This window comes from Mus caroli, unplaced genomic scaffold, assembly GCF_978045245.1.
Source record: "Mus caroli unplaced genomic scaffold, Mus_caroli_1 scaffold_2, whole genome shotgun sequence".
NCBI lineage: Eukaryota > Metazoa > Chordata > Mammalia > Rodentia > Muridae > Mus > Mus caroli.
The window spans coordinates 38,814,581-38,840,384 of record NW_028227257.1 but is presented as its reverse complement, the minus strand read 5'-3'; the positions used below and the strand labels follow the sequence as shown (position 1 = coordinate 38,840,384).

Here is a 25,804-nt window from a genome sequence, read left to right as displayed (position 1 = left end):
GTGTTGGTGCTAGTGAAGGCCAGAGGAAGCTGTGGGGGAAATCCTGGACCTGGAGTCCTAACACCATAACTCTTAACCACTGAGCCATTTCTCCAGAATTGCATTGTAATGTCCTAATGTGTATCCATTAGAACCACCAACAAAAAGGCCTATATGTAATTTCTTTTTCACACTAATCTCATTAGGAGTAACTAACAGCATCTTAATAGAGTGTAGGTGTTATCTTTATAACAGGAGTGTAGTTGATTGCTGATACTTTGTCCCAGTGTTAAAGTAGAGCTTCATGCTATCCTGAAGGAATATCCTATAAATACCTTGGACATAGTGATTAATGTCAGGTTAAGAAAACAAGGTTGACTTTTCAGGATTTTCACTTCACATTAGCAGTACTCTCTGGTCTTACTTACAAATGAGTGTTCTCAATAGTGCTCTGTAACCTTTTAGAAATTTTCCAGCAAGGCAATAGTACTCCTTAATAGTCTGCTAACAGTAGCAATGCTTAGGATATGTGCTTTTTCATTGCTATTTTCAAGGTCTAATTATTTTCTCTGTGTTTGGGCAAGAGAACGGAATGAGGAAATAAGACATTAGACATCATTAGACACCAGTGAGCCAGGAACAGGGTTTTCTTGATTTCAGCCGGGAGCTAGGTTTCTCAGCATAACTGTGCTTATGGCTAACTTCTTTCTGAAGGCCTCCTTTTTGATAGGTCACATAAAGCATAAAGGAAGTCTGGATGACTCTAGTGATCTTTAAGGCAAAGGAAAGACCATGAATACAAGCAGTATCGCTTCTAGCATGTACTGTTAAAAGGTCATTAACCTTAAAGTGTCAGTGCTCTGCAACCAAGCACTATATGAGGTCACAGGCACCTGATGCTCTATCTGTGTGTTATTCTGTGCCTTTAACACTACTTCTGTGGTTTTCAGTTTCTCTAAATGATTGAGTACTAGCACAGTGTGCACATATGTGTGTGCACACAACAAGCAAACAAACTAAACAGAAAATCTTCCAAATCAAGACTTTATACCAACTACAGCTATTATCAGGCCAAAGAAATATAAACTTGTGAGTCTAGACAAAAGTGTTTAGTTACTCGTCTGTAAAACTCCATGATGTTACTAACAAATTGCCACATCGTGTGTGTGCATACTTGTCACTGATGAAAATGTACACTACATGGTAAGAAGGAAATAAGGGCTTTCAGAGTCCCTCATTTGTCTCCATGAAAGTATGTTTCACCTTTTCACCTCTATTAGGTTAAAGTCTGAGCCTAGTTGGGATTTGGACTGAGGTCTGTATCTCTAAAGAGTATTTATATAAGCATACAGTGACCTTATTATACTTTATTCCATAAACCTCTAGTGGTGTTGATTACAAATGATTATATGTTTCCATAAATAAAACATCCTGGAGTCTGGGCATATAGGCTAGTGCTGCTGTCTATGACTAGGATGAGTGTGGCTCTGAGTTTTATCCTTAGAGCTTTTTTAAAAAAGGGAAAAGGAACAAAAACAAACAAAACAAAACTAAGGCTTATTCTGGAATTTTGAATACACCTTTCTTCATTTCAATCTTTGGAAAGCCTAAAAGCAAGCATGAGATTGGGTTACATCTGTGATCACATGGACAATTCTACCAGGCAAATCAAAGTCACAACAAGTTCCTGAAGTCCAGCCAGACTGGCAGCCTTCATGTTGGATTCACAGAACTTAACCACATGTGTGTGGGAGAGGGGAAAGGTCCATATTGCTATAGCTTTTCCGCAGTGTCTTTTAAATGAATAAAGAACAGAAGCTGAACAAACGAACCCACCCAGAAAGATGACCAGGAGGAGAATAACCCTTGATGTCTCTAACACTAAGGGGCAGGCATTTCTTATAGGCAAAGTGCATGGTCACTGCTCACTTCGTTTACAATTGACGGGTCACAGGGGACCAGCGTATGTGATGATCCATTTCTTGAGGGTTCTAACAACTTGGTATGAGTAGTTCAATGTATTTGACCATCAGTTTCCATAGCTGCAAAGTTGAGGGCTTAGACTGAGGATGAAAGAGACAATAAAAGGGACCTCAGTACTCAGACTGGACTAAGATAGGACATCATCATCTTCGTCACCATCATCATCATTGTCAGTAGTAACAGTAATAGTAATATTAATAGTAATAAGAAAAGTAATGATGCCACATGCAGCAGAGACATTGACCTAGCTTGCCTTGAGTACTATATCAGAATCAGACCCTAGGATTTCTACTTGAATTTGGATCAATTTACATGATGAACCTAAGAAATCTCTCTTTAATATTTGAAGATTTCCCCTCGTTTTATAGCAAGATTTTAGGGGACAAGTAAACATTTTGTAATTGTCCTACTTGAAACACTGGATGTAATTCACATACAAGGGTGTGCATTTTCTTAGTGTGAGACTTGATGTTTTGCCAACTACTTATTTATTTATTTTGTAGCCAGCAGCCCTTTGAGATGCAGCACACTTCTCCATTCACTACCTTTCTGCAAGGAAGCGTGTCCAGGGTTCACAGATTAGTTCTGCCTGCTTTTGAAATTCATATAAATAGATCCATAGAGTTGTAGCTATTTATATCTCAGATCTTTGAGTCAACATTATGTATTCATGGTTCCATGTTTTGCCTATGGCAGTAGTTTCATTTTTAGTGCTACTAATATTCTGCTATGTGATGGTACCCGTTCATTTTCCTGTTAGTAGACACTAGCAGTTTCTAGCTTAAAGAGATTCTGTAAGCAGTCTTAGGCATGCCTTTTGGATGCCTTTGGGCATACAAATAGGTTGACTTTGCTGAACATCTACCTACTTTTTAGACTATTAGATATGCTATAATATACATATGCTTAACATCTTGTTCAAAGTGTGGATGTTAATTTATATATCAACTAGTGGTATCTTGAGTTACTGTAAATTATTTTCTAATTACCAAGAATTTTCCTTATTCACGGTGATATTTTTTAAAACATCCAGGTGAGCAGACTGCCGCTTTTATATGGGCTGGTCCTGGGTGACAAGAGACCTCATAGAGATGTCTGGTTGCAGGGTGAGAGACTGTGGAGCTGTAAGCCTGCTTCTGTTTCATGCCTTGATACATTATGATGGCTGTCTCAACAGCTGTGAATTTATTTATCTTTTTAATGCTTTCTTGGAAACTGACACTAGTTTGAAAGTAACCAGATTCACAGAGACCACACAGGTTAAGAAGAGGAATATTGGATGACACAAATATGGGCTTCAGTGGCGCCAGAGAACAAAGAAGGAAAAAAAAAACTTATTAGGTAACTAGTGGACCTAGGCATGAAATTTAGTAATACGCTCTTTAAACATAAAAGGCAAAGAAAAACTTGTTTGAAATAGTAGATGCGTCTGACGGCTAGTGCAAGGAATGTGTCTATTTTCACACTGCTGTACTCTGCTCCTAAAGAAGTTTCAACGTATCAAGGTAGCTTCCAGTTTCTTCTCCAAAGAGAAGAAAATAGGTTATAAATATGGGACCTTGCATTAATTCAAACCATTCCCAAACCTCTATATTTTGAAGAAAGTTGAGCTAAAACCACAAAGTATTGGGACTGAGTAAAAGTTCTGAGAATGGATGGAGGGGAATCACTCATGCCCCATTCTGTCCCGAATCCCCTGCCAGCTGTCATTTGACCATCAAATTTTCCCCTAGCCTGGCACTAGAGATGCTGAGTAACTTGTTCAAATTCTCAAAGTTTGCAAATGGCAGCCATTTTCAAGTGAGGGTTTATCTGAGGCTTTGCTGCCTCCCATTACCAGGCAGACAAAAAAGTGAGGTTCTGCGCTTTGGCAGTAAACAGCGGGCAAACTATAATGATGTTACAAAATGCACCTTAAATTTTTCTGATTTTAGGCAGTGAGGTAGTAGTTCTGAATGCCACATGGCTTTTTCACCTCTGCTGTAGTAGAAAGGCAAGCCAAGCTTAGGTCAACTTGCAACTTCATTGCCCACCCCGCAACTCCCTGGTCCCTATCTATCTTTATTTCTTCATGTTTACATTTTAAGGCACCCCTCTCCTTTTAGCAGCCGTATCTGTAAAATGGATCCTCAAGTTGTCCATAATTCTTGATCAAGATAACTGCTCAGCCCAGTTCAAATGTAAGTATAGGAGGCTCTCAGATAGAAAGTGTGGAATTTATGACACTTTGGGGAAGTTTAGTGCAACCAGTTCTTTTTGCATCCCATTCGGTTCCCGTAAGAACTTTCAGCACCTTGCTTTGCAATGAGCACTCAAAATGACTTGGACTACATCCTTTAAACTTCCTCACATGGGTATTACATGGGCCTAAGGTCGTTAAAAATGGATTGTTCTAGTGTTTAGTCTCATCTAATATCTACCTTATACTTGAATGAATGATGGTGTAGGAACAGTAATTAAATGACCTAAAAACCCTAGTGCCTCATCTAGTGATTGGAGATCAAAAAGTCAAACCTAGGCTGGCTGGGTAGCTCAGCATGGAAGAGCACATGCCTCCCAAACTCACCAATGTATGTTCTCCAGAACCTACATAGAGGTGGAAGGGGTACCTGACTTAAAAATGTTATTCTCTGACCTTTATATGTGCACCATGACATGTTAAAAATAATTCATACTAATTAAAAAGAGCCAAATCTAGGCATGCCAAACTAAGTCAAGAAGAGCTAGGAGGAAATAAACCAATTCTCAGCACTGTCCCTTTTCATTTATTCTAAAATACTTGTTTACCTATGAGATAATAACAAGAAAGATAAAGTTCACTTATTAAACAGACTCCATTCCACTGTCAACCCCAATGCATAAGAGTCAGATTCAATTTAGACAAGCTTATGAGTGGGAGAATAAAGTCATCAGATGTGTTCTAGTGAAAATCATCATTAGATGTCTTCATTCCAAGCTCACAGAGCAATCTGCTGCTGACAGTATGTCCATGGTAATTTACTCCTTGTCTAAGACAGAGTCGTCACTATCTCATCTGCCATTCTCAATATTGGTTTCAACTTTCCTTAATTATAAATAAAAAGTGTTCTCCTTGTTAAATACATTGTAGCCTTTACCTTTCAGAACACCCATGCAATGATCCTGTTGGCCTTCCTGTAGTTACATACTCACTCATCAAGACCACACTTATATGTCCCCTAACTGTTGCACATAAGCCCAGAAGATGTCTCTGGATGCCCCTGTCTGTGCAGATCTTTCCCCAGCCTGGTGTTTAATGACCTAGAAACAGCCCCACTGCTCTCTACTATTCAAGATGGAATGTAACTGGGAAATTCAAGCTGAAGTGTATACTCTAAGTCAATTTTCTTATTATAGACTGGTATTTATAAAGATTTGATGAGAATAAAATCGGACTTGCTCAAACTCTCCCTAACAGACAAAATATTTAGTAGGTCAATGAATAATAGGTTTTATGAACTTTACTAATCATCACATTCTCTTTATATGTTAGAACCTCACTACTTTATCTCCTCCAGATCTTCCACTTTAAATCTAAATAGTGACTATTGGACTACTGTATCCAGGATATACTTACATTGCATGTATTTTAAGTGCCTGTGATTCAGAAAGTCCACTAGCAACCTGCAATCTGTTTGTGCTATGGGGCTGGGCCCTCTTAAGCAGCCAGTTGACCTCATTCACCCCACTTTAATGCTGTAAGGTGTCTACCACTATTGGCTTTACAGATGGGTACTGAGGCTCAGAAGAGGCTGAGTCATGGATCTAATATTACACTTGAAAATCTAGTCAAATTGGAGTTTGTTATCAAAAATTTACAACATGAAAGAGGCCTTTAGAGAAGAGCTTTATCTTCCCTTTGAAATAGGCAGCCTATTTTCTTTCTTCCATGTTCACGTGGGCCTCTTTGTCTCAAGGAAAAAAAATAGAGGAAGTTAAAATTAGCATGATTCATAATGTAATTACCAGTGAATTAATAGCAATGAAGAAATGCATAACTATCCACAGTAGTATGAGGATAGATTAGCCAGTCAAAATCTACTCAGTCGCTGGTGATTGACTATTTCACAGAACCTAGAATATAGAACCTTATTTCCAGGATAATGTAATTTTATCAATTAAAATACTAGAGTGTTTTAAAAAGTAATGTTTAGTGAATGTCTTTCTAAGGTACTCTCTAGACCCTTTGTACATCCAATCAGAAAACCCAAGAGTATCACTTGAAAATGCAGATTTCTATGCAGTGCACGTCCTTGGCATTTATTCTAGTTTTTTTTTGTTTGTTTGTTTGTTTTTCTCTCCGTGCTATTTTCTCTGTGTTTAGATCTGCTTGATTCCTCCTTTAGTCCTCTTCCTCAGCTGTGCTGAAACAGAGAAATCAAACACTTGAAATATGAGAACAGCAGCAAACTGTATAGAGTGACTGGAATTGTTAATAGTAAAAGTAAATGTTGGTTATAGTCTTTGGGACAAAAGAAAAGTTATATAACTTTGGATTACTCAGTTATTTAAACACTACATTGATCACTACAGATAAATCCCAATGTAAGAAAATAGTGGTAATATATCTAGCAAGAAGAGGAAGAGGAAGAAGAGGAAGAAGAAGAACAACAGCACAACAGAAAGAAGTAAATAGGAAACAGAGTTAATTTATCTTGTCCTGAGTGGTGCCATCTCCCCCAGATGCTTACAATGGTCTGAGCAATATCTGCTGCTGTAGAGGATGCCTGTATCCAAGTCATACATCTGGCTGATTAATTGCAAACATATCAAAAATAATACCTCCTTCACAACAGTTCTGGATGATTTACTAGCATCTGTTTTAGAGCTGTATGTGACATTATTAGAAGCTGTGAAGCCACCTCAAGGTAGCTTCTTTCTCTGCTCATTTCTCTTTCACTTCTACCATACCTGTTTTTCTCAAGAGCATTTCCTCAGAAATCTCCTAAGCTTCGATCTCAATCCCTAGAAAACCAGTCTTCTATAGCACGTTGTGAAAACCATCAGGACTTCTGCTTAAGGGGAATTATGGTCTAGTTTAAAAGACAGGGCACAGTAATTCATACTATAGGGAAGTGAACCTACAGGGCAAATGAATAAGCCAAGTTCTGAGTGCTCTTCTTTATCCTAATCCAAGTAGAGTTGTGAGAATTGGGGTAGGCATGAAAGGCATTTCAGAGGAAGTTTGCAAGTGTTCTTTTCTTCAACTCAAGACAGATATAAAAATGTTGCATAATTCAACAGAACTATGTTAAATCTTTGTATGTGTTTCTAACAGTGCATAACTATTAAAGGGATCATATTAGTTTCTGCTTCTTCCTGAATCCTCTTTTGATTTTTATGCACATCACAGAACTATAAGCTGGGTCTGGGGCAGTAGAGCCCTGTTCAACTGGAGCCTTTACCTTGGCATGTTACATAGCATTCCCTTTAAGAAATGTACACTCATCTCAATCAATGATGTTTTGCCATCATCTGCCTAGAGTATTTCTTCTGATATGTGTAATATTGTATCATCTTCACTCTCCATAATCTATTCTCTTAATAATTTTGTTTTCTCTCTCTTCACATGGATCATGATTTTCAAAGAAAGTGCTGAAGATTTAAGGTGATAGCACCATCTCAGTGATTTCTCTTCCTCCTCATGTAGTCCTACACATGTGTCTTAACACCTTGTCATCACCTAGTCTAGCTGACTTCAGTTGTGAGTCTCTAATAATAGACTGAGGGTTTTTTTCTTTTTCTTTCTTTCTTTCTTTTTTTTTTTTTTTTGGATTTGAGGTTAGATAGTGTGTGAGGGAGCTGTTCTCAGTCAGGAGAAAAAAGATGAGGTAGAGAAGGAAAGGAAGTCAATTTTCAAACAATTTACTAGAAATTTACAAACCCTGGTGACCAGAGCTTAACCTAGCTGGCAACTTTATAAGTCTACATGAAATATATACCTCATCCCTCATACCACCTGCTTCAGTGTGAAATGGAAGGATGCCCCAAAGGTTTATTAAGGCAGCAATATTCACAGAAAAACGGATCATAAGTGTAGGTTGGAATTCATTGGTAGATTAGTCCATTGATGAGTTCATTCTTGAACTGATTTTTAAAGGTGGAGTTGTCACCTAGTTGAAGGAAGGAAGTTGCTGGGGGCACTCTTCAAGAGTGTTCTTTGCCAGTGTCTGAACATTATATCTCTAACCTATCTTGGTCATTGTATTAAGTTTCTTCTGTTATTATGATAAAAATCCCCAACAAAAGAAAGATATTCCTTAAGAAATAGAGGATGCCCTTGATTTTACTGTCCTAGTGGGAAAGGCATGACTGCGGAACCCTGAGCTTAAAGATACATTGCATGCACAATCAACAAGCACACACTTAATTCTAATACACAGCCCATGTTATCTTCTTTATTTAGTCTAGGATCCCAGCCCATGAGGGAGCCCTTGGCTCCTCACAGCCAAGGTATGTCTTCCCTCTTCAGTTAATCTATATAATTACTCATAAAATGTCCAAAGGTTCAGTATGGTAGTTTGAATAAGATATCCCATTTAATCCCAGACATGTTAATGTTTGGTCCCCACTTAATGACATTAATTATGGGGGCTTAGGAAGCTTAGCCTTGTTGGACAATGTGTGTTACTATAGGTAGGGTTTGCAAGCTTACAGACTTAGGCCATTTGAGTTTGTTCTTTCTCTCTTTTGTTTGCAGTTAAGGCTGTGTGATCTCACCTTCCTTTTCTTACCACAATGCCTACCACTTCCTCACCATGATGGACTCTTACCCACTGGAATAATGAGTCCAAATTAACCCCGCTTCTATAAGTTACATTGGTCATGGTGTTTTATCACAGCAATAGAAAACTGACACTAAGACACTCACTTATTCTATAGAATCCATCATAGACATGCACAGAAGCTTGAGTCTTGTGTGATTCTGGCTCATGCCAAATTGTCAAACAATATCAATCAATTTTAATAGAGTCACCATGAATTACTGATTTTTCTCTACCATATATTTTTAACCATAACAAACAAGCAATAGAGTCAAGAAAGCATAGTTGGAAAATTGTGGAGTGGTGACTTGACATAAACATTTTCTCATTGGACTCTTGGATATTTTGTCACAGTGAGTTAATACACCCTCTAAGGACAAAGGAAGGATGCATTGTATACAGTAACTATTACTAGTCATCTCAAAACACTGATCTCTTTGGAAATAACTTCTTGGTATTCTGGTTTCCCCTGTGATTGAACAAAGAAGTTTTTGGAAGTAAGAGAGAGCAGTTAAGTTAAAGAGATGAAAGAAAGAGAAAAGAAAGGAAAGAAGGAAGGAAGGACAGGAAAAAAAGAAAGGAAAGGAAAAAGGAAAGGAAAGGAAAGGAAAGGAAAGGAAAGGAAAGGAAAGGAAAGGAAAGGAAAGGAAAGGAAAGGAAAGGAAAGGAAAGGAAAGAAGGACAAAAGAAATCAAGTGAATTCCGCCTTTGGTCACTGAAGTGGTAAAGGTGAGAGGACGTGGGGAATGCCCTGAGAAAAGTTAGCTACACCGAGTAGTCACAAGAAAATATATAACCAGTGTACTGGCTACTTTTGTGTCAACTTGACACAGCTGGAGTTATCACAGAGAAAGGAGCTTCAGTTGAGGAAATGCCTCCATGAGATCCAACTGTAAGGCATTTTCTCAATTAGTGATCAAGGGGGAAAGGCCCCTTGTGGGTGGGACCATCCCTGGGCTGGTAGTCTTGGGTTCTATAAGAGAGTAGGCTGAGCAAGCCAGGGGAGGCAAGCCAGTAAAGAACATCCCTCCATGGCCTCTGTATCAGCTCCTGCTCCCTGACCTGTCTGAGTTCCAGTCCTGACTTCCTTTGGTGATGAACAGCAGCATGGAAGTGTAAGCCGAATAAACCCTTTCCTCCCCAACTTGCTTCTTGGTCATGATGTTTGTGCAGGAATAGAAACCCTGACTAAGACAACCAGTCCCACTGAATAGACTACACATGTTCCTCCTGTCTCCTGTGTCCAGTCAGGCAGCAATACTGGCGTACGTTCCCCCCTCCTCTCCTTTCCACAATTTTCCATCTTTGAAGTCAAGTCTGCATCCTTTTTTCCCCCTTGTCTTGGCATGTCCCAGCATACTTGCCTGATATGGGTTGGAGGTTAGGTCCCTTTGTGTGGTGTTTCCCACTTTTGTATTTGTGTTACAGTGCCTCTCCAAAATCTTCCTTTTCTAAGATGCTTCACACGTCCCTCTCTGCTGTTTATAACACTTAAAATTAGCCTTATTTCAGCACTCCTCATAATATACCTTTTATTAAATTTGTTTAAACAGGCATTTCTCTTTCTCCCTAGATTGTTATCCCCGCCCCCCACCCCCCAGAGTGGAAGTGTTGGTATCCAGTTGCTATAGAATCCACTACAGTGCTTCACATAGGGAGGGCTTTTGATAATTTAATGCTTGTTGAATTAAATTGAATAATTAAAATCCAAAGTAAGTTGGAAAAGGGTGCTGTTTGGAGGGGAGTCAGGATTGGGTTACCTGGTTAGGAAAACATATACTTGATTTTTCTAACAGCTTGCACCCAAGCTGTCATTAAAATTAAAGTCCTTTATTACACGCTTTTATTGTTGATGAAATAATACTCCCATGCCTTGGAGCATGCTGCTCTTAGTTATAATTTTGTGACATCAGGCATCAAGCAGTTGGAAAATTGCATGTGCTGGTAATATAACTTTACATACAGTATATCATTACAAATGAGAACATGGGGCCTGGGGGTAAGGATGTTCTGTGACATACTTCTATGAGAAGAAAGAAAATTCACCTACAAATTTTTGACTAAAGCATTTTCAACTTGGAACAAACCAGACTCCATACACTTTAGTTGTCTTCTCAGCTATATAAGTTCAATCCTAACTGATACCATACTACAAATACAAACTATTTCTCTTCTCCCCCCCCCACTGTTTCTCACAGCCCCACAACTCATACATCCATATATTTATATGCAGAAATCATACATAGGAAAAATGGAAACACTTTTCTAAATTTCTGAACTGATGCTGGCTGTTGCTCTAAAGGTAAGTGCTTGTGCTGGCCTGATTATTCTGATTGGAGTGCTTACCCTATCAATTCCTCTATTTGTCCACTCCTGTTTAAATGATAATGGAGACCTCCATTAAGTGGAATTAAGAAAAAGAAGAAATGCCTCATTCTGCTGGGATGAACTCAAATGAGCCATATTCCAAGGCCTTCCTGAGACTTGTATCTGAGGCAGAGGATGGTAGGTGCTCTGAAGGCAGTTCTCTTCAAACTGTCGCTCCTATGTAGCCCTGTGGACCTCTACTTCGTACAATGATATAAGTATATTCTAAGAGTGAGCTATAGTGAAAGTGTCTCCAAATAGTTTCAACTTAAACTGATGTAGAATTGTTTCTTATTGAGGTGGATTTTTATTTCTTTTTTGCTTATTTTATGATTATATATCGTCACCTTGTTGAGAGAAAGCCTCTCCTTTTGGCCTAGTCTGGCCACAAACTCAATTCATGATCTTCTTAACTTTATCTCCTGAGTGGCAATATTTAATTATAACCCCAGACTGCTGCTGCTGCTGTTCATCATCATCTTCTTCTTCTTCATCATCATCAAATAATAATATCCAAAAAAAGGGTCAGACAATACCTGATATGAGAGATCCAGTGTTGTTCAAAATCTAGGATCCCTTGTTATATTTGATAGCATCTATCTTTGGTATTGACCTGTGGTCATAGATAACATTGTGGAATTCTAGCAGTCCCTTATTTTCAGAGGCAGTCAGGAGGCTGAGTTTAAGAGCAGTAAATCTTTACTTGATCTGCAAACTTTCCTTGCCACTGCATTCAAAGCTTTCCTTTTATATTTAAGATGCCTTTGCCATGTGGCTCCTTGTTTAGATATTTGTGTTTGCCTTTTGAAATTAGTGGTAGTTATTAAAGAGGTCTTGTTAGTTTTAATTATTTTGTGGAGTTCAGTCCTGGGGAGATAGGCTAGGGAGATGTTCAACTGTTGTCAAAAGGTTCTCTTTATTAAGAAAGTAAAGAAGATCACATTTGGAGCAGTCAATACACACATAATACTATTTCTGTTTGATGCTTACATCGTTGGGCATAGAAAGAGTGGGGAGAAGAAGCCTTCTTACATGGCTAAAAAGTCTCCATGCTGGCAAGACACTGTTTGGTTCACTCAGAAGAAATCATACTAGGAAAGTAGTATCTTTTTCTGAAGGACTGATATCTTTTCTTGAGACAGCATTTCTTTTCCCAGCATCTGGAATAACAAGCATTGGCTATCTGTGTCAGACCAAGTCAACATACCACAGTTATTTATTAACAAGACTTACACCCTTCTTAATAGCCTTGGTTATTCTCTCCCCGAGGGAGGTTAGACTCAAGGAAGTTGTCATTATTTTCTTTGTTTGGTCCAGAGTGTCTTTGTTCATGCTCAACTTCTAAGAGATGGTGGGTTGAATTCACTTTCAAACCTATAGGGACTAATTATAAGAATAAGACAAAAGAGACTTGTAATGTTTTCACTGGAAGTGAGATCAGGGGACCAGGAATTGAGAGTTTGAACTTGCTGCTTTTGTATCTGAGGACTAGAGTAGATATCTCTCTGGGTTGCAGGAGGGCTATGGCCACTGTCATTCTATTTTAGAGGAATACTTACAAGCTCTTGGGCAGATAGCCCACTCCTCTGTCATGTCTTAATCTTAAGTTACATTTCCCCCACTTCATTGTCGAATATGGTTTTTTAACTCCTAGGTTGCCAAGGTTGCTCCATCTGTCCCCAAAAGCCCCCAAATATGTGTTTTTACGAAAGAGACAGTGCGACACTGTAGTAGCTGAGATAGGTTGGAGAAGTAAGGGCCTGAGGAGAGCTGTCCCTGGAGAAATGACAGAATCACAGGTTCTTTCCAAGGAGGTAAAGGACTCACTTGGATCATCTGGTTCTGATCTCTAGCCATGCACTGTGACAATCTCATTCAACAAGCATATTTGATTTGTCACCTGTGATAAGCTGTAATTGATACAGACTATTTGACTCAAAGTTGAATGTCTACTGGGGTGCTAGACTATACATTTTAACAATCATTTTGAAACACCATCATCTGCTTTCTCCCAAATATTTTTTACATTTCAAATGTGATTTTGCAAACATTTGTTATCGACTGTGCATAAAAGACTGAGAAAAATGTAAGTAACCATTTATGCCACATTGTGATTTCTCCTTAAGTGTGTGTAGAAAGACTTTTGGTCATCTTTAAAGAGCCTAGAGCCTTTTTCCCCTGTAGGGAAAGTGCAAAGCTGAGAGCTAGTTTCCTAGGAGATCTGTAACATGAGGTCAAAGCAAAGGCCCATGTCACTATCGCATCTTCAGGGCGAGGAAGATAAGGTTTACTAAAGAGGCTCTGTCCTGTCATCCCTCTGTGATCTCACTTGAAACAAAATCCTGGCTGACCTTCTCATCCTCTCTATCCAGGAGATTTCAGTTACAACTGATGCTGTCTACAGAGCAAAGACTCTGTCTCTCTTCAAAACAGACAGCCATGCTCCCTCATTATTTAGCCTCCACTGGAACTTTGCTTTCTTTTCTGGAGTCTGGTTTACTGGTGCAGGAGAGGAAGAGGCAGGGGTACCACTCTTACACTGCTAGAAAAGGATATAGGTTGATCTTTTGAAAATACTTTTCGTAAAAGAATCAGATTCTATCCTATGACATCCTTGAAACCCATGAATAGAGGCCCTTAGTTGGGACTAATACAGCCATATTCCAAGATCTCTTTAATATATCTTGGCTTTGTTGCCTACTTTATAAAATATTTACCTAAAGTGCTTTTTTCAGAATGTTTACTCTAACCTATTTTAATGACAATTCAAGTCCAAGAATTATAAAGTATGGGTTTTCTAACTATGGAAACACTATGGAACATAAAAAACGTAAAAAATATTCCTCATGTGGAAAGATATACCAGCATTTTTTTTCTGATTAGATTTTGACAATTTGATGCAGACTTAGACATATATGCAAGGAGGGAATGTTAATTGAGAGAGCTCTTCCATAAAATTGTCCTCTAGTCAAGACTGTGTGAACATTTCTTTTTTAAATTAATGATTAATGTGGGAGAGCCCAGCCTACTGTGGGCAGTGCCATCCCTGAGCAGGTGGTCCTGGGTTATATAAGAAACTGTGAAGCCATGATGAGCAAGCAGTAAAAACATTTCTCTGTAGCTTCAATTTCAGTTCCTTCCTCGAGTTCCTTCACCAACTTCCCTCAGTGATCAAGTGTGATCAGAGAATTATAAAATAAAGTAATCCCTTTCCTTCCCAAGGTGCTTTAGTCACAGTGTTTTATCAGAGCAACAGTGAATCTATCTAACTAAGGCAGTTAAGCATCAAAGGATGTAGCTACATCCTACCTCTTTCTATGAAAGATAAGTAGGTAGGTGATGGCAGACAAGCAGTCGCAGCAGGTGGGACTCGCTGAGTCACTGACTTACAATGAGATTTACAAGAACTCTTAGAGTAAAGAGGCTGCAAAGCACCTACTTGGACACTTTGCTTTCTTTTGTAAAAGGTTACCATGAGGGTTGGCCATAGTGGGAGACAGAGACAAACAGATCTACAGATATGTGTTAGTTCTGTCAGCCTGGCCTATAAATACGTAGTGAGATCTGTCTCAAAAAACAAAAAAACAAAAACTAAAAATCAAAACAAAACCCAGGAAAAACAAAACACACACCATAACCATTATTTATCAGAACGGTGGCATATTGAGACATGTCATCTCTTTTTTTATACTATGCTATATATTAAAATCACTTTTAAATCAATGCTAACTTTTAAAGGTACCTATGATGTATTATCTTTTTTTATCTTTAAAGATTGTAGGATTTCTTTTTTTAAAGATGGGATTTGAGAGAAGCTCAGGCTTCTTTCAAATTCGTTGCTATATTTGTGCTTCAGCCTTAAGTGTGCTTGCATGATGGCATAATCCACCATGCCTTGTTAAATATTCTATTTTAAAATCCCTAACATTAGTTTTAATTCATTTATGTTCTAGCTTCAGGTTTGCTCAGGTTGTGAGCACGTGCTTAGCAGTGGCTTTTTACTGTGTGCTTTTACTTGTAGAAAAATATGTATAATGCCATTTGTTTGAATATGTATTTGTATATATTTACCCTATCTTATACATACATGGCCCATTTATGATAAAAATAAACTGAATACTACATTGCTCAATTTTTTCAGTTTTAATAAGTAAGAAAAGACATTTCTGTTTAAAGGCAATGCATTAAAAGATGCACCTATATATGCCTCAGTGTACACTGTAAGACTGCCCAGATATCTACATGAAGAAATATTTCAAATGTCATAACTTCACATTTGTAAATCCCAGCATAAAACTACCAATATGAATAACCAATATGAACAACATGCTTTCTCCAGAAGCCAGGAACCATATTGCCATAGGCCCTAAGAGAAGCCAGTTTAGGCCTCAGAGGCTCATTCAAATGGGAATTGTAAAGTACCTCTGATCCAAGCATGACCAGGTAGGCCAGAGTTACTACTTCAAATAGTAAGAGCCCCTTTTCAGCAACATCATGGAAAGACATGAAGAAGGGGTCTGCGGAGAAAGCAAACCAAAACCTTTCCAATCATAAGCAATGCCAAAACAGTGGGCTGCCCCTTAGAAACCGTGCACCTCAAGCAAAATGCAAAAAGAAAAGAGTACTTGAATGAAGATGTGAATGGATTCATGGTGTACCTGAAACAGAGCTCACAGGTGCTTCACAATGGAGCGCTGATAGCAGCAGACAGCCGGGAAGTAATGGAAGAAATTGCAGTGGCCTTAAAGAAGGACAGTAGACGGGAGAGGAAGGCGGCTGATGAGACAGGCGGCAGAGAAGAATGCAGTGGTATGTTTCCATTGTTGACAAGATGACTGCCCCGCTGTACTAGAGAGTCAGGACATGGGCACACGCATTTGTTACCGCTGCAGGTCCATGGAGCACGAGATGACAAAGTGTAGAGCAAATGTAGATCCTGCACTTGGGGAATTTCCTTTTGCAAATGTTTTGTCTGCGGAGAAATGGGACCCCTGTCCAGATTCTGCCCTGATAGTACTAAAGGAGTCTATGGGGATGGTCGTGGCTGTAAACTCTGTGGCTGCATGGGGCATTTTAAGAAAGATTGCTCTGAAACTCAGAACTCAGATCAGATCATCACAGTTGGTTGCTGGGCAAAGGTAATGCAGACTATGAAGATGTTCTGGATGTGCCCAAACCTAAAACGAAAGTACCCAAAGTTGTTAATTTTTAATAAAAATTGGTATAGTTGTTAATTACCACCTCAAGATTACTTTCCAAAGTAAGCTTTTAGAGATTGAAGCTGGGCACTTGTGGAGGCAAATCTGTGTTATAGACGCCACTCTGACCTCGATGGGGGAAGGTTGCCTACAATCTGTCTATGGAGGAGTAAGTGTGATTAATTACACTCTCCAGATGTGTGTGTGTGTGTGTGTGTGTGTGTGTGTGTGTCTGTGGTCTGTCTGTCTGTATCTCTGTGCCTGTGTGTCTGTATTTGAAACAGATTCTATGTAGCCCAGGCTGGCTCCAAACTAATATCCCTGCTTCCGAATCCAAAGTACTGAGATTATAGGCAATTTGCCCAAGAGCATATTTTAGCAGATGGAACTTAGAAATAACTAAGATTGTAGCAGTCATCATTATAAATGTGAATTATGAATCAAAATTGACCTCTAGATAAAGCACATGCCTTTCAGCTCACAAATAAATAAATATTTTGTTATATGCTCTTCAAAAAAAAGAAGAAAGGAAAGAAAAAAGAAAAAAGGAAAGCCAGTTAAGCTGAGGCATAAGATGAGAATGTCAAACTAGCACCTGTGACTATGTTCAAGGAGGAATGTCAATGAGTGCCTTAATAAGGACTATAAATACACAAGCAGTTGAATGAAGTAATGAAAACAATTCAAGACATGAACGTAGAATTTAAGGAAGAAATTGAACCACTGATAGAAACCACAAACTGAAATAAAACTAGACATGGAAAAGACAGGAGGCCACATTAACAGCGCAGAGGTAGGTAAGCCTCAGCACCGATTGAGAGTCCTGGAAGAGAGAGCATCAGATCCAGAAGGCAAGATAGAAAAACTGGAGAGTGCAATCACAGAAAATGTGAAGTCTAAGAACTCTAGTCACAAAACAGCCAGCAAGTCTGAAAAGCCGGCACTCTGAAAAGACAAAACTTATGATAATAGGTATAAGGAAAGAGACTAAACCTGCGTAAAAGCAGAGAGTATATTTTCAACAAAATTTTAGATGAAACATTCCATAGTCTAAAGACAGAGATGCCTATCAGGTAGGTACAAGAAGCAAATAGAACAACAAATACACCCAGAAAAGAAACTACCCACAATGCATAGTCACCAAAACCCACCAAACACACTGAACAAAGAAAGGATATTAAAAGCTGTAAGGGCGAAGGCCCAAGCCACAGGTAAAGGCAAGGCTATTAGAATAACACCTGACTTTTCAATGAAAGCTCCGAAAACAGATGGGCCTAGATGAATGTTCTACAAGATTTCAGAGACCACAGATGCCAGCACAGACTACCATACCATCAATCACACGACAGAGAAAGAAAAACATTGCACTTCATAAACTATAAACGAATTTAAGCAGTTTATATTCACCAATCCAGAAGGCCTAAGAGAAAATTTTAACTCTGAAGAAAAAGATCACTATACTAAAGAGGAAACAAGGGGTAAATTAAAAGCAGAGCAGTAAATCAAAAGGGGGCACCCACACCACAAAAAACAAAATAATGGGAATCAGTAAAGACTGCTCATTAATACTGCTCACTGTTAATCATCTCAGTATCCCTAATAAAACACACAGAATAACAGACTGAATTGTAAATTAGTACCCAGCTTTCTGCTACATCCAAGAAACACACTTTGCCATCAAGAATAACACTTTAGGAAGAAGATGAAAAAAGATATTCCAAGCAAAGCTACCATGGATCAAGAATGTATTGTAATGTGTGACAAAATAAACTTTAAACACAAACTAATCAAACAGATAGGAAATACATTGCATATATATTAAAGGAAAAAGTCTACTAAGAAGATATTATAATCTAAACATTTATGCATAAAATATAGGGGCGTCCAAATTATTAGAAGAAACACTACTGCAGCTAAAATTACATAATCATCCTATCCTTTTCTTTCTCATAATATCTCATATTCAACACAAAAACTAAATTGAGAAATTCTGTAGTAACATCAAAATCAAATGGACTTCACAGACATGTACAGAGGATTCCACTAAAACACAAAAGAATATACTTTTCTCAGAAGCCCATGGAACTTCCTCTAATATTGACCACATATTAGGATACTAAACAAGTATCAACAGATATTAAGAAAAGTTAAACAGCACCCTGCATCTTATTTAACCACCATGGAAAGATTAAAACTGGATATCACCAACAATAAAAACAACAAACTATATAAACTCATGGAACCTGAACAATTCACTACTGAACAAATATTGGGTTAAGACAGACATTAATAAGAAAACTAAAACTTTGAATAATTAAATGAGACCCAAAACACAGCATACCCAATTTTATGGAAAACAGTATAGGCAGTTTTCAGAGTCAAGTTCATAATACCAGTGTCTACATTAACAAAAACGCAAAAATACAAAAAAAAAAAAAAAACAAAAACAAACCTAATGAGCTCTGATTTTAGTAACTTAATGACATACCTGAATGCTCTGAAAGAGCAAGAAAGAAACAAGGAAGGAAGGAAGGAGAGAGAGAGAGAGAGAGAGAGAGAGAGAGAGAGAGAGAGAGAGAGAGAGAGAGAGAGAAAGAGAAAGAGAAAGAGAGAGAGAGAGAGCAAACCCAAAGAAGTATAGAGGAAGGAAAAAATCCTGAAAATTGATTTAGCACAAGAGCCAGCTAAACCCTGCTTGGCCCTATATCCAAAGGAATCTACATCCGGTTACAGATTGCTGCTCTATTCATAAAGCCAGGAATTGGGGACAGCCTAGATGTCTATCTACTGATAAATGGATTGTTACAAATGTGATATATTTACAGAACTGTATATTATTCAGCTGTTAAGAAAAATGAAATTTGAAAGTAAATGGATTGTGTTAGAAGCAATTACACACACACACAATCTCTCTCTCTCTCTCTCTCTTACACACACACACACACACACACAGAGAGAGAGAGAGAGAGAGAGTAATTCTTTCTCCTACTGTATCATAAGAGTCTGATTCCTGTGCCCTTCTAGTTTGCTTCCGTTCTTGATGATTTCATTGCATTCGTTATTTTGAGCTGAATATTGGTTAGGTATAATCTTCAAAGATTTAAACTGTTTATCTGGGTGTGGAAAAAAAATTGATGCTCTGCCAAGGATCCTCTTGTTCACCAGATAAAGCTTTTCCATCAAAAGAAAGAACCAGACATATGAGCAGGGCTTTTCTCCCTCATGTATCACACCACCATGGAGTCATTAGAGCAAAACACCTGCACCTGGAAACACTTTTCTAGGTCCAGATGCAGTGAGGACCTGGGATGTTACTTGAATACGAGTAACCTCATATCCCTGCGTTACAGCAATGTCCTAGGTTTATTGCCCTATTGAAAAATCCCATTTGCTTCCTCAATTTCATTTGTTTTACCTCCACAGCTCTGTCCTATTCCTCAGATGAGCCTCTTACTTATTATAATGGTGCATATACTGAGTTGTAGCCACAAGCTTGTTGCCTTTGGAATAGAAATGTTCGTTTTATTAATAAATGTCAACATTATAACAGTACAAAATAAAGTTGCTTTGTTTTTGAAGAAAGTGTTTTTTTTTTTTCCACCCATTGAACAAGTACTACCTACTGAGCACCTGTTTATGTAATGTGTCATTTCATCTTCCTTGTGGCCAGGGACACAGAGATGCTATCTGCTTGATGTAAAGAAGTACCCCTGAAGATGTGGACTAAAATTTTACCTGGTCATGTAATAGCAGTGTGATCTTGGCACTGTATCTTCTACCATTTATTTACAGGTGTGTGTGTGTGTGTGTGTGTGTGTGTGTGTGTGTGTGTAGAGAGGGGGAGTTGGAAATAATAGCTATGGTGTTAGGTTATTGTGTTAATTACAAGCTAAATACTTGGCATTCTTCACACAGTAGTCAATAAAAGCATGGTGACAGCATCAGTAATGGGTCTGAGTACACAGAACCCAGCTCCATTGTACTTACAGTAATAAGACCCTGACTTTATTAAGAGTTCATGTTATATTGGTAAACAACATACCTAGAGGGGGAAAATGTTTGAAGTAATTCATTTAATATACAAATGTTTTATTTTGTTCCTCATAGAGTATTTTCTGGTTATTGTTTCTTTTATTACTTTACCATAGATCAGTTTGTCAGTCTTGTACTTTATCATCCTATCCTGTCAAAAAGCAGTTGCTTCAGTTCTGAGGACAGACTGATCTATATTGAAAATTCCAGGCCAGCTAAGGCTAGGCATAATAAGATCCTTGGAAAAAAAACTGTGAGGAAAAAGACATAAGAACTATGGTGTATCATATATTAGAATCACAGAGCAATAGAGAAAGGAATCTAAAAACAGGTTTAGATCATTAGGAGCTGATGATAATATCTCATTGACTGAAATTGGTTCTTTCAGAGCTGGGTACCTCAAGTTGGTACACTGTAGAGGGCAACAAAACTTACTGTAGAAATATCCCAAACTGCTGCTGGTGCTCCTGTAACAGAGGATAGCTGTGGCGAGGGTGAATTAAGAAAAATACATCATAAGCAGGGCGTGGTGGCGCACACCTTTAATCCCAGCACTCGGGAGGCAGAGGCAGGTAGATTTCTGAGTTCGAGGCAAGCCTGGTCTACAGAGTGAGTTCTAGGACAGCCAGGGCTATATAGAGAAACCCTGTCTTGAAAAACAAAAACAAAAACAAAAACAAAACAAAAAAACAAAAAAAAAGAAAAAAAAAAGAAAAAAATCATGTTTTTCTTCCTCCTACTGACATTTTAGTTTCTTTATTGACAGAACCTATGCAAAAGCCAAATGTTACAATGTAGCATTACAGTCCCATCTCTTGGACCACACAGTCCCAGCTCTAACACTGTACAGATGGTGTGAAAGGTTGGACTGGTTCTGAGGAAAAGTCTAAGCATTCGGAGGCCACACATCCTAGTGGAGGCAGGGGCGTGACAGTGAAATGATAGAGAAACATTAAGAACATTCTATAAAGCAAAAAGAAAAGCTCTGTTCATTTTAAGTTTGTTTTAGCAGGTAACAATGTGGTTTTCAAGAGACATAGTTGAAAAGCAAAGAAATATGTGATCACGTGACATATATGCTGACCAGGAGCCAGCAAAGATAGCATTGAATGATTGAAGGTTTGCCCCATTTTCAAGATAATCACTATAGAATGCACAATAACTAATAACACTAAGGAAAGAAAATAATTTATTTTCAATGGATAGGAGTTCTCAGAGTGGAAGGACCTGCTACAGCAATCCATTTGGGCTTTTATTTTAAAAAAAGGAATCAGAAGTGGTTTGAAATATGGGAGTCATTTAAGCAAGTTCATAACTTAATGGTTACACTGATAACTAGGTAATAGATTCTAAGTTAGAATTGAACAGATACTACTAGAAGAAACTCTAGATGTAGGCCTTATTGTAATTATTTGAGACATTGCTTTGACTGTGCATCTGGACTGCCTCTTTGATGACTTAGGCACAGAGGTTCCTTTGGGGAGTTGGGTAGAAAGAGGAATCATGAATGTTCCCAGTGGATAGATTAAGTCACTAAGTGGATATCAATGTCATGATGAATCTGACAAAAACAAATAGAAGATGAGCACTTAGAAGATAAAACAAAACAAAGCAACAACAACAAACAAACAAAAAAAAGCAAAGCTACTCTTTATACTGTATGACATTTAAAACACCAAGGGAAATTTGAAGTGATTACAAATCAGGTAGACAGTCGAATACCCAAGTGGTAATAGAAGGAAAGGCAGTTGTTGCTGTTTAGATCTATTAGTCTTTCAAAGATCATCACATGGGTTATAAAGCTATGTCCCTGGAAGGATTCATTTAGGTGGATTCTATGCAGGATAGAGAAACTCCAACATGTAGAGGACTAGGGTAGTGGGATGAGCTACTCACTCAGCTAGAAGACTGGAAGTAAAGCTGGAGTGTAGCCTTCTGAACCTCAGGGAAGAAGCTTTGAACAAATAAGGGACCTATCTTACAGGACACAGGTGGCTCACAGTGAAATCCAAGTGGATCGATAAATAGAAGTGTGCCCACTGGATATGGGCTCATGGGGTTTGCACTGACCTTGACATGAACAGATTCGCTTATCAGCTTATCAGCAAGTCCTATGAGCACGTAGTCATCCTGTATTCTAGGAGCCGTAGGTACTTGGTTAGAAAGAATAGTAATCACCACAGTTTTTTGTCTACATGAGGGGAAACTGGCTGCTGACTTACCATATTTTCTGTTAAGGGATAATATTTGATATAAGTGGCTCTGAAAGGTTTTCTGCCTCTCTGTGATTGGAATCTGTGGCTGGAAATTGATCCAGCATGATAACAAGAATGCTGTCTACCTATTTAATCTTTTTCTCTATAGGGCACTCACTGAACATGACAACCAGGCATCCTTTCAGTGCAGTGGGGCTAGGGAAAAATAGTAGTGCCACTGTAGGAAAAACAGGTATTACTTCATCAGGATATCAACCAGGATCAGTATCTGCTCAGGATATCAATGTCTGCTTTTTAAAATCCTCATCTGTATTAAATGTCAACTTAACAAACTAAAGAGTTAAGTTAAATTTGTTTATTCATGGATATTTCAAGGCCAAGATTTGTGGATGTTACTGAAGTACTTCCATTTTGTCTTACGTTTCTTCTGCTCCTACCCCACCTCTACTTTGGGCTATAGATATTGCTGTCCTATATACTACAAGGCTGAACTATAAGCGTGGAACATGCCTTACATGTCTTGATTGTGATCTACAATAGATGCTGTACATATCTTTAGTGTATGACATTATATAAAAAGCATTAATTTGTGAAGTTTATTTCCTTTAAATACAGCTCCTTTGAATCAAGCTTGTAATTTTTTTTGAGAGATTGCCAGTATCAGTAAGTTCTTCATTGCTGTAATACAATTTCTGATATAAACAACTTTGAAATGGGAACAATTAATTTTGAGTCACTTTTTGGAGGTTTAGCCCTGTCAGTCTAGGCCTGCAGTCAGGTCCAGCATGCTGCTGTCAGGAGCATGTGGTCATGGGTATCAGGAAACAGTGAAACACAAAGAGCTGGAGTCCTATCTCCTTCAGGGACACCCCACGACTTAATTTTCTTCAGCTATAGGACCATATAAGCTACACTTGACTTAAATTTTCTTTTAGCCACCTACTTCAGATTCAAGCCGTCTAGAATAAGCTCATGGTTTTGCTAAGCTGCTTTTTCTCCACTTATTCCTTTTTTTTTAATTAAACAATTTTTATTAGATATTTTCTTCATTTACATTTCAAATGCTATCCTGAAAGTCCCCTAGACCCTCCCCCCCCTACTCCCCAACCCACCCACTCCTGTTTCCTGGCCCTGGCATTCCCCTCTACTGGGGCATATAATCTTTGCAAGTCCAAGGGCCTCTCCTTCCAATGATGGCCACCTAGGCCATCTTCTGCTACATATGCAGCTAGAGACACGAGCTCAGGGGGTTCTGGTTAGTTCATATTGCTGTTCCTCCTATAGAGTTATAGACCCCTTCAGCTCCTTGGATACTTTCTCTAGCTTCTCCATTGGGAGCCCTGTGTTTCATCATATAGATTACTGTGGCCATCCACTTCTGTATTTGCCAGGCACTGGCATAGCCTCACAAGAGACAGCTATATCAGGTATAGTTGGAAACTAACTAAAAAATATTGACTGTCACTCTGTTCTTCCATGACCATTCTGTCACTTCCTTTCATTCAGTTGTCCCTCTTGGTCCCTATTTTTCTGCAGCCCAAACTCTATTCAGCCCTCACCTGGACTATTTGCCTTCTAAATGACTTTTATAATTTTGTTCAGTTCACTCTCCAGATGAGAGACATTGATATTTTCAAAATTTAGGCACATTTTTCCTGGTTGAGTACGTTTTAATGACCAGTCATTGTTACTGAAATATTAGAGCAAAATCTTTAAATGACGTTACCAAATCTAGAGATCTGTTCCCAGTGTTTCTCTCCTGACTGAGCCTCTAACACTCTGTGTTCCCTCTCAGGTACACTGGTCTTTCATAGTTTTTATTCTTTCTAGAAAACATTATTCCCTTTGACCCTTAGAGCCTTCATATATACTAATTCAACCTAACCATGTCCTTCCTTCTCCCTTCTTAGCTAGGTAATCCTTGTTAAATTCCTAATGCATGCAGCCATAGGTTTCATCTCATTCCTGTGTAGAGCTGGCTATCATTTCTTGAGAACACACATAGCTCCAGATGTTTACCCATATTTGACCAGACAAAGGGTAGTTGATTGCTATCTGTCTTCCACTAATGAAATTTGCGAGGACCTGTAGTGATCCTACTCCTGTTCAACGTATGCCCAGCAATTATAGCCATTAGGAGAAGAATTCAGTGGGTATTTGGTAATGAATGAATGAATAAATGATCTTTAGAGAGCTACAGGCTGACTTAGGTCACCATATCCGGTTGAATGGACAGGGCCAAACTTGTAAGTAAAGATTGTATAAGGTTGGTGAATTTTAAGATTTAGATTGATTAAGTTGATTTTCTATTAGTTTTATGAATTAGCATGTAATTAATAATGTCAGACTGTGGCACTCTGTGGAAAATTAATTTTTTTGGATGTTTCACAATATTTCTTGTTACTTGTGGAAATTGTGGCTTCTGGGATTAGTAACTTGCAAAACTCACGCATGAACCTTGTTACATTAGTTTAAAATAGATGGAGAATACAGTAAATTTGAGACTTGAATGTCAGCTATGGATTTGAGGTAAACACAGCTCTCCAGTAAATATGTGAATGGGAATCTGGCTGTTTTCCTTTGTGTACTTAGCTTTGAATTTTCCTATAATTACGCAATTAAGATTTTCCATAATGGTTTTGCAGCCAAACTCTAATTTAAGCAGGTGATCGTTTTTCTATTGATAGCAAAAACTCTCTGCTAGTTGAGGGTTTGTTATTCTTAATCATGTGAACGTTTAGCAGTTTCTGAATTCTTTTAAAATTGACCCTTTTCTTTTTATTAATTAATTTTGAGATAGTCTTTTGTAGCCCAGGCTAGCTTTAAACTTGCTGTATAGCTGAGAGTGGTCTTGAGCTGTTGATCCTCCTGTCCCCTACTTCCAAACATTGGGAGCTTCTAATTCTTTCATCAGTCAGTAGGAGATATTACTCATATTTCATTGGCACTTACTACATTGTGAGTACACAGTAAACATTAATTGTGCTAATCCAAGTGTAATTTGTCATTTAGAAAGTAAAGGTATTTGAGTTTCTGTCTGATAAATCCTATCATTTCTTCTAAGAATTGTTTGTCTTAGGTTGATACATGGTCACAGCCCCACAAATGAGAATAGATGAGTGTGAAACCTCCTGCTTTGACAGTTTAGAAATAATGACACATTTGTAAATGTGCTGTTGATTCTCCAAGTTAATTTTTAATTGTGATAAGAATTAATTAAGTATGCTAAGAAATGCTATCATTTTCA

At 38.2% G+C, this 25,804-nt stretch overlaps 1 protein-coding gene and 1 pseudogene across 9 annotated transcripts in view; both read left to right on the top strand.

Moving 5' to 3' along the window:
* Macrod2 (mono-ADP ribosylhydrolase 2) overlaps positions 1-25,804 on the top strand; it is a 2,026,591-nt gene that overhangs the window by 718,134 nt on the left and 1,282,653 nt on the right. The window lies entirely within an intron of this gene.
* On the top strand, positions 15,547-16,323 carry LOC110289483 (zinc finger CCHC domain-containing protein 9 pseudogene; annotated as a pseudogene).